The sequence below is a fragment of the Callithrix jacchus genome, chromosome 7 (genome assembly GCF_049354715.1).
Source record: "Callithrix jacchus isolate 240 chromosome 7, calJac240_pri, whole genome shotgun sequence".
NCBI classification, from domain to species: Eukaryota; Metazoa; Chordata; class Mammalia; order Primates; family Cebidae; genus Callithrix; species Callithrix jacchus.
The window spans coordinates 5,765,836-5,775,887 of NC_133508.1; the positions used below are offsets into that span (position 1 = coordinate 5,765,836).

The window sequence follows — 10,052 nt, forward strand, 5'->3', positions numbered from 1 at the left end:
TAAAGGACACATGAGACAAATGATTTAACAAATGTATAACTGCAACCTTAGCGACAGAGAAGGAAATGGGTAAAGAACAATATTTGAAAGAATCACAACTGAAAATTTTCTGAAACTGATAAAAGACGTCAGTCTATAGATTCCAACAGCTCAGCAAATTCCAAGCAGGATAAATGTAAAGAAAGCCATACCTGATCTAATTGCTATGGCCTCTTTCTTCTTAAAATGCCCCCTAATAGGAGTCAGAGAACAGGTTCATCTCTCTGTTTTCTCCATACTGCAATTCCACAATTTTTTTTTTTCTTTTTCTTTTTTTTGAGATGGAGTCTCTCTCTGTTGCCCAGACTGGAGTGCAGTGCTGCAATCTCAGCTCACTGCAGCTTCTGCCTCCCAGGTTCAAGTGATTCTCATGTCTCAGCCTCCTGAGTAGCTAGGATTACAGGCATGCACCACCACACCTGGCTAATTTTCATATTTTTAGTAGAGATGGGGTTTTGTTGCTTTGGCCAGGCTGGTTTCGAACTCCTGACCTCAAGTGATCCTCCCACCTCGGCCTCCCAAGGTGATTACAAGTGTGAGCCACGGCGTCCAGCCAATTCCACAACTTTCAAATCAACATCTGTCTCTCCATAATCCATTATCGTGGAAAGAAAAGTGAAATGGTATAGAATGACTCCAGCTAGTTTTCTGATTGGAAAAAAAATTTCAGAAAAATGTTGCAGGGAAGAAGGAGTGAAACACAGGCTTTACACAGCACTTGCTGTATCAAGGAGCCCTGCTACTTGGCATGCCTCTTCAGAGAAGGCACCAAAAGATCAAAAGAAGCTAGATTTTTACCTGGGTTGAAGATACTTAACAGTCAATTCTTCTAAAGCTTGTCTCTTAACTAGCTAGGACAGCCAAAGCAAAGGAGAGCCTGTGTGAGACCAAGGTGGATGAATGACTGAAAAGAGAAGACAGATCCCAATGGGGTTTTGGGCACCAGGTTTGCTACACTATCTCAGATCCAGGGTCCATTCCCAGAATAAGAATTTAGAGTTGAGAAAGAAAGAGTTGTTTTTGTCAAGTCTGAAGGTAAGATTAGATTAAATCATGACTAACAGCACTTTATACTTGATGACAAAGTTAGACATTTTGAGTATGTTTAATTTTATTTTGCATAATTATTGTGTATTATCTGTTTGTGTGTTTGTGTGTGTGTGTATAGGTGCTTTTAAAAAAAAAAGGAACAAGCCGGGTGTGGTGGCTCAGGGCTGTAATCCCAGAGCTTTGGGAGGCTGAGGTGGGCAGATCACTTGAAGTCAGGAATTTGAGACCAGCCAGCACAACATGGCAAGACCCCACCTCTACTAAAAACACGAGAAAATTAGCTGGGAGTGGTGGTGCACGCCTGTAGTCCCAGCTACTTGGGAGGCTGAGGCAGGAGAATTGCTTGAACCCAGGAGGCGGAGGTTGCAGTGAGCTGAGATTGAGTTCCTGCACTCCAGCCTGAATGATAGAGTGGGCCTCTGACTCAAAAAACAAATAAAAAGAAAAAGAAGGAACAGAAATTGTAGCATTAAATGGAGACTATCCCGGACCTAGACCTACCAGGAGAATTTTCTTTTTGTTGTTTCAAGACATGATCTCCTTGTCACTCAGGCTGAGTGCAGTGGCACAATCACAGTTCACTGCAGCCTCCATCTCCTGGGCTCAAGCCATCCTCCAACCTCAGCCTCCCAAGTGACAGGCATGCATACCACGTCTAGCTAATTTTTTTTTATTTTTTGTAGAGACAGGGTCCCACTATGTTACTCAGGCTGGTCTCGAACTCCTAGAAGCAAGAAGTCCTTCTGCCCCAGCCTCCCAAAGTGCTGGGATTGCAAGTGTGAGCCACTGTGCCTGGCCAACCAGGAGAATCCGTACAAAGCAGGAGCATGTGCTCAAAAGCATCTCCTTCATTCTGTTGGCCTGCTCTCTTTGTCCTGGGCAAAAGCCCACCCCAAATACTGAGACTACCTAAAAGTGACCAAAATGGGCCGGGCACAGTGGCTCACACTTGTAATTCTAGCACTTTGGGAGGCCAAGGAGGGCGGATCACCTGAGGTTGGGAGTTCAAGACCACCCTAACCAACATGGAGAAACCCCGCCTCTACTAAAAATAAAAAATTAGCAGGGCATGGTGGCATATGCCTGTAATCCCAGCTACTCAGAAGGATAAGGCAGGAGAATTGCTTGAACCTGGGAGGGAGAGGTTGCGGTGAGCTGAGATCAAGCCATTGCACTCCAGCCTGGGCAACAAGAGCAAAACTCCGTCTCAAAAAAAAAAAAAAAGTGACCAAAATGAATGTGAAGTTTTTCCCGTGTGATTACCAAATTTTAAAGTGCAAATAGTGCATCAGCACAGAACAAAGCATTTCCTGGTATAACCAGGTACAAATCCTCCACCAGGCAATCCCAGAGACCTCCTTGCCAGAGGCCCTTCCCTGTACACTCCCTGCATTCTCACTCCCCCCACCCGTGGCCTACCCCACCTTACACTGCAGGGGGCTTGCCGGAGCTGTCCCCAGGACCAGCCATGTGTGTCTGTAACCCAATGCTGTGCATTCTCATGGGAGACAGCTCTGCTTTGTAGCTGCCCACATGTTCCACACAATCGCAACAGGAGGTACCGCACTTCTCACCCATTTTTCATGGTGGATCAACTCCATGTGACAAAATAATTTGATGTTGATGTGGGATTTTATTACATTCCCCTCCCCAAGACGTGTCCATTTTTTCTGGCTTCTAAATATTACTTCAGCAAATGTGCACTGTACATGAAATCAGCCTGTCTTCCCTACGCTGTGTTTTTGCCATTTACCCTTCCACAAAACATATGATGATTACATTTAATCCTATCCTCAGAGCCACTACTTCACATTTCCTTGCAAAATTCTCAAAGTGACTCCAAGTTTGCTGGTTTTCCTGATCTGTGTAAGACCTTGAGTCATCTTTGTCCTTGGTGGCCATTTCTGTATTCCACTATGCCCAGTCACTTTTTTTTTTTTTTGAAAGAGAGTTTCACTCTTGTCACCCAGAGTGGAGTGCAGTGGCACAATCTCAACTCACTGCAACCTCCACCTCCTCAGTTCAATCAATTCCCCTGCCTCAGCCTCCAGAGTAGCTGGGATTACAAGCGCCCACCACCACACCCAGCTAATTTTTGTATTTTTAGTAGAGACAGGGTTTTTCCATGTTGCCCAGGCTAGTCTTGAACTCCTGACCTCAGATGATCTGCCCACCTCGGCCCCACAAAGTGCTGAATTACAGGCATGAGCCAGCTCGCCCAGCCTGCCCAGTCACTTTTGACATAATGCTTTAAGTCATTTACCTGTACTTAAAGACATTCAAAAGACTAAAAAGACCATTGGAATCGCAAGCTTTCTGCCGCTACAGTTGTGGGGGTTTTGTTTTGGTGTGTTTTGCTTTGGTTTCTTGTCACTTGCTGCAAAGTGGAAATCTGTAAATTCCTTTGAGTGGACTTTCTTTATTGCTCATTTACATAAGTCAGCCGGCCTCGGCCTAGACACTAGCTGCCAAATGATTAGGGACATAAAAGGGTTAAAAGACGTGTCACCTTTGAAAGAAGAAAGTTACTTTCCTTCCTCTAGACCCACCATGTCTTTTTAGTGGCCAAGACCTATTAGAAAGCTTCTCAGTAAGAGGATTCTATATGAGAAATATCTATTTATATACCTGTTTCTAGCACTAGGCATGACACGGGATTGGCCTTCGCCCATGGTGGATGAATGAGTGTGTGGATCTTGGATGGCATTCGCGGCACTCTCACCACTGAATGTGATGGGACCAGCCGTGAACCAGAGGCCTGACCTTTGAGCAGCTCACTGTCATTCTACCATGATCTTTGGCCCTTATATTTATGAGTCTGTTTGTTTGATTATAAACCATAAAGACATCAAGAGCTTCTTTGTGTACGCTTTATATGGAACTGAGGAATTCGTGGGAAAGGTAAGAACAGAAAGTTGGCATTTTGATTTTAAAACTTGGAAGGCGTGTTGGATGTCTTCAAGGCAGGGAGCAGCATGGGGTGAACACTTGGTTGCTGTTTACATGTACCTGGATGGCCAGTCTCCTGCAGCCCCTCAGTATGTCTTGCATACCATCCTTAGGGGACAGGAAAACACGAGAATCATCATTGTTGCCCCGCACAGGTAATCCTTAGGGCATGGCCGCTCCTCACTGTCCAGAGTCCATAATGAGCCACAGCTCCACAAAGTAGTATTACTCTTTACTGATTCTGATTCTAAGAAGCGCTAGCTCCCCTGCCTTCCCTGAACCAAATTCATATAAATGTCTAGCAGCTTTTTACAGAAACGTTCAGGTGGCCCAAGCTCTAGTACAGTTGTCCGGTTTGTGCATTGCACAAGGCATCTGGCACAGGGAAAAGTGCAGGCTGAGATCCAGCCTGTGTCTTGCTTGCCAAGCCCTGAGCCCTGGCACTGGCTTGTGGAAGAAGACATGCCTTTTCCCCACACAAAGGTGTAGTCTGCCTGCCAAGCCATGTGCCTGTAGGCCCAAGGATGCCCAAGGGTGGCTCCTTGTTCTAAATTGTCTGTCCAGAGGAGAACCTTGCTCTAGTTCACACGCAGGTTCAGTACAGGCAAGTGGAAGCCCAGGATGATCATTCAAAGTGTGTGCATGTGGCCGGGCGCAGTGGCTTGTGCCTGTAATCCTAACTCTTTGGGAGACCAAGGTGGAAAGACCACTTGAGGTCTGGAGTTCAAAACCAACCTGGCCAACATGCTGAAACCTTGTCTCTACTTAAAATACTAAAAAACTAGCCAGGCATGATGGTGGACACCTGTAATCCCAGCTACTCAGGAGGCTAAGGCAAGAGAATCACGTGAATCTGGTAGGTGGATGTTGCAGTGAGCGGAGATCACAGCACTGCACTCCAGCCTGGGTGACAGAGCGAGACTCCCTCTAAAAAAGAAGAAAAGAAAAAAAGTCGGGCGCAGTGACTCAAGCCTGTAATCCCAACACTTTGGGAGGCCGAAGTGGGTGGATCATGAGGTCAGGAGTTTGAGACCAGCCTGACCAACATGGTGAAACCCTGTCTCTACTAAAAATACAAAAATTAGCCGGTGTGGTGGTGAGCACCTGTAATCCCAGCTACTCAGGAGGCTGAGGCAGGAGAATCATTTGAACCCGGGAGACAGAGATTGTGTAAGCCAAGATTGTGTCATTGCACTCCAGCCTGGGTGACAGAATGAGACTCTGTCTCAAAAAAAAAAAAAACCACGAAGTGTGTGCATGCACGTGCATGTGTGTGCATGCATGTTATGGTGGAGAGTCCTGCCCAGGGGCACTGTGCACGTGAGTCTGCTGCTTCATTCCATCATGCTGTGTCAAGGGCACACCCTTTCCTCCTCAGCCTTGTCTTGGGCATCACACACAAACGTTCTCAGGGTCACCAGACAGTATTCATGTCCTAATTCTCCTCTTTTTCTTTCCAGATTTCTCTTCTCATAAGCTCCACCCATCTGAAGTCTCTTCTCCCCTGTGCCCCACAATGCACCAACTCTACCTGGGAAAGGATAAAGTGCTGAGACCCTGCTCCCTCCTGGCATCTCACATATTCCAAAATCGCAGGCATTTGCTGAATGCCAGTGGCATTCTACTAGCAATCCACTGATGCATAATGAATTACCAAAACTTAGCAGCTTAAAACGGGAACATTTTTCTCTCAATGAACATTTTCTCTGTGGGTCCAGAATCTAGGAGTGGCTGAGCTAGGTCACTCGTGAAGGTGGAATCAAGCAGTCAACCAGGACACAGTCGTGTGACAATCCAACAGAGTCTTCCAAACTCCCTGGCATGGCATTGGCTCTAAGTTCCTCTCTAAGCCATTGGTGTGAGGCTTTAGTGTCTTCCCACCAAGACCTCTCTCTGGCATCCAGCTTCCCCAGAAGCCAGGGATCTAAGAGGGACGGAGAGGCAGTGAGTGGAGAATACTCAAGGTGAATAAGTCTTGTATAACCGAGTCTCAGCAGTGGCATATCACTTCTGCCAAACATTGTTTGTCTTGCAGACCAGCCCTGATACAATGAACAGCAGGGGCCCCTGGGGGCCGCCGTGTGGGCTGGCCGCTACAGAGTAATCCTCAGTCCACGTCGGCTAGCTCACCAGAACGGGAAGGCAGAGCCAGGCAGTGAGCACACATTCTTCAACTAGGTGTTCGCAACACTATGAAGTGGATACTGGTTTTGTTCTTATTTTGAGTGTTTTTGTTTGTTTGCTGTTTGTTTGTTCTCAGATGGGTCTCGCTCTGTCACCCAGGCTGGAGTATAGTCGCGTGATCACAGCTCACTGCAGCCTCAACTTCCCAGGGCCAAGCAATCCTCCTGCCTCAGCCTCCCAAGTAGCTGGGACTACAGGCACACACCACCCAGATTGTTTTTGCAGATGAGAAAACAAACCCTAGGAATGAAATAATCCACCCACAGACCCAAAGCTGATAGTAGACAGAATCCATTTGATCCTTTCCCATGGACAGTGTCTCACTCTTTGGAGTATTTTTCTCTGCCCTCCTGCCCACCCTTGGTACATTTACCTGCATTATCTTCCTTCTCAAAATAGTTCCGTCTTTCAACTGAATAGAGGAGAGGATCTCATCTCCCCATAATGGCATTTAAGCTCTTCTACAGTTTTGCTACGACCTACCTGCGACAGAGCCCATTGTATCAGGGCATCTCAACATGAAGAAGTTAAGGAGGGGGGGCAGAAGGAGAACCGGAGCAGGACGCCACGCAGAAAGCCAAGCGCAAAGGCACGCTAGGAGCGATCCAGTGCCAAAAGCTGTGGGAAGCTCAGCCATGACGAAAATCTCTTCACAACAATTGCAAAATAGTTAGAACAAGTCACTGAAGCCAGCAACAAATATTAAAGTCCTGAACCTGGGCTACTTCATTCATTTTTTTTTCACTTTAAAGTCCAGGGGCACAAGTGCAGGTTTGTTGGGTAAACTCGTGTGTTGGGGGCTTTGTTAGATACACATGATGGAAAAACAAAGATATTTTCATCATAGTGGAGATTATGTCATCATGAAGCCTAGTGCCCATTAGTTAGCTTTCCTGATCCTCTCCTTCCTCCCACTTTCTACTCTCCAACAGGCCCCAGTGTGTATCGTTACCCTCTATATGTCCATGTGTTCTCATCATTTAGCTCCCACTTACAGGTGAAAACATGCAGTGTTTGGTTTTCTGTTTCTGTGTTAGTTTGCTAAGAATAATGGGCTCCAGCTCCATCAATGTCCCTGCAAAGGATATAATCTCATTCCTTTTTATGGCTGCATAGTATTCCATGGTGTGCATGTACCACATTTTTTTACCCAGTCTATCACTGATGGGCATATAGTTTGCTATTGGGAATGATGCTGCAGTGAACATGTGTCTTTACGATGGAATAATTTATATTACTTTGGGCATATACATCCTTTACATTGAACTTCTTTTTATTCTTCTTAATGAATCCACGAAGAATCATTAAGAACAGGCCCCAGTGTATGTTGTTCTCTATGTATCCATGTGTTTTCATCATTTATGAGAGAACACATAAATGTTCTCTGTAAAAGTTGGTTCGGTATTTAAACGTAAATCAAATCAGTCAAAGCGCCCAGAGTGATTAACGGAGAATAATTCAGGTTGCCAAGCACCAAAAAGATCCAGGCATTGTCCAAAGGCCTGAACCAAGAAGACACAAAAGGAAGGGAATTGCAAACAATTTGTTGAAAAAACGCCTCCTGCTCATCCGTTTAGCATAGGCCTGATGGTGAATGTACTCTCCTTTGAGAAGATTTTAACATTGCATTTCAGTAGGATTACTCTTAAAAGCAGCATTGATACCTATGAGATTCAGGAAGACCTTTTATAAAAATGCCCAGAGCAATGACCCATTGTCTCCCTTCTCCCTAAGAGTCTCCCTTCCTCCCCATCTTCTGTCCCAGAAAGTATTTTCTCGAGCCAGCATAGGGAGCAGGACTATGCTACCTTGACAAAAATATTCCATTACCTTTAGGTGACCTTTCTCGGAGATTTGGAAATGGAGTGCTTCAACTGCAGGTCAGGCACAGGATGACTTAACTAGTGCTCCCTGAAAGACAGGGCTGATGAATGGCATTTGAACCCTGCTTCCCTAATCCTTCAGGCAGAATTAGAGGCTCTCCATAAGGGTAATCCTGAATGATTCATGATGCCTGCTTCAGCACAGTCACACATCATAGAAATACAAATTGACGGTTCACACACATGGCTGGCCGCATGGCGGCATTTACTTCAAATCCTCTCAAGTACACTCCCAATAGCTGCTGTGCAGACAGCGCTCTCTGGAAGGCTAACAAAGAAGAACTAACTTGTCACATCCGGCCACCAGATTTGCAGGTGCACAGGAGCCTTCAGAACATTCTGCTCTCTTTGTGCCACTTGGCACTTCCCTCTCATTGGTTTACCCAATTGGCTTGTTGGTTGACTGTGAGGATAATCCTTTTAAAAACAAAGAAACAAAAAACATAGTAAAACTGAGACCTTTGTCTTGTCCTGGAGTTTGAATTGGATCAAAAAAATCAAGGCAGTAACAGAGGTGAAGAAGAGACAGACTGCTAATAACATGGTAGGAGAAAGGGGGACGCACTTGAATGTGTTAATAAGTGCTCGTTGGTAAACCTACAAAGAGAAAAACTCATATAGAAACCCCCAAGAAAACATTTAAGTTCATTATTTTTCAAAAAAGAAAACTTGGGTAATATTGAAAACCCAATAGGTGAGTGTCAGCTGTTACTGATCTACATTTGTGTTCTTACCAGCAACCCCACTGCTTCAATGTCAAAAACAAAAACCTTGTGGCTTTGAGAAATACTAAGGTCACCCACGCAGTCTCATTCTGATGGCTAACTCTGGATCCAGCAGGAAAAAGAATGATGCAGTATTTGGAAAATGGTGGAAGTCACGTAAGTGAAAGCAGAACCCACTCAGAGCTGCATCAACACCAGCTTTCGCACAGACCTCGTGGTGGGCAGGCACCACGGGAAATCATCTTTTCAGTGGTAGTGGGGAGCCTCGTTTCCACGGTGTGGAAGCCCATAGTGGTTGATTTGATAGGACTCCCGTTCTCCTTTCTGGCTTTCTCTGGCCTTCACCCTAATGCTGGCCTCTTTCCTGTCCAGAGCACGAAGCTGCATCATTTGGAGATTACAGAGGAAAGAAAACACCACACGAGCAGATCGGGAGGTGGCAAAGCTCCAGGCAAAAGCCTACAGGAGAGAAAACGCTAATACATAGCGTTTCTGTAGCCGGGGCAGAACGCTATCACAGACTCGCTCACTGGGCAACAGTGCATCAATAACTCGTCTACACACATCAGTTCAAACTCCCCATTTCAGTTCTGGCTCTTGATTTTTCAACAGTCATTGCACCAAGTCTCCAAGTACTTGCAGCAATCAATTGCGGGGCCCGTCAGCCTCACGGAAAGGGCCCCCAACATGTGTGCATACTTCAAATCTTCATTTTTTATAAAGTCTACAGTGACATGCTTCTTGGGTTGAATTTGAAGCATCTTCAAATTAAACACAGAAATGGTGTTGATTTTATGTTACCAACACAGATGCCACCCACAAACCTTAACTCTGTGGCTTTATCAACTACAAGTTCAGCTGTAAGTCCAAAGCGTTCCTCTTCCCAGTGCTTGGACTCGTAGATTCGTCTTTGAATGATCTTCTCCACCAGATACTGAGGGTTAGTGGATGCTATGTGCATCCTTCACTCTATGGTCACACATTTTAGAATGTCTTCCATTCTTTTTCCATTGGGTCCTTTAATGCATCACCTCCAGGTTCAGAAAAAAAAACACCTGGAGGGATGGAGAAAGGTGGAAGACATTTCACGAAACAGCTTAGGTGACCGTGTTGAAACCAGAAACACCAGAGCGCTCAAATTCTTATATATATTCCACCTTTTTTTTTTTTTTTTTTTTTTTTGCAGTGGGCCCAGTATTTCTATTGTGATTTACTGGTGATC

At 45.4% G+C, this 10,052-nt stretch overlaps 1 pseudogene; it reads right to left on the reverse strand.

Annotated features, from left to right (window-relative positions):
* Positions 1-7,543: 7,543 nt before the first annotated feature.
* Positions 7,544-9,813, reverse strand: LOC100390515 (pre-mRNA-splicing factor 38A pseudogene; annotated as a pseudogene).
* Between the last annotated feature and the right edge of the window lie 239 nt (positions 9,814-10,052).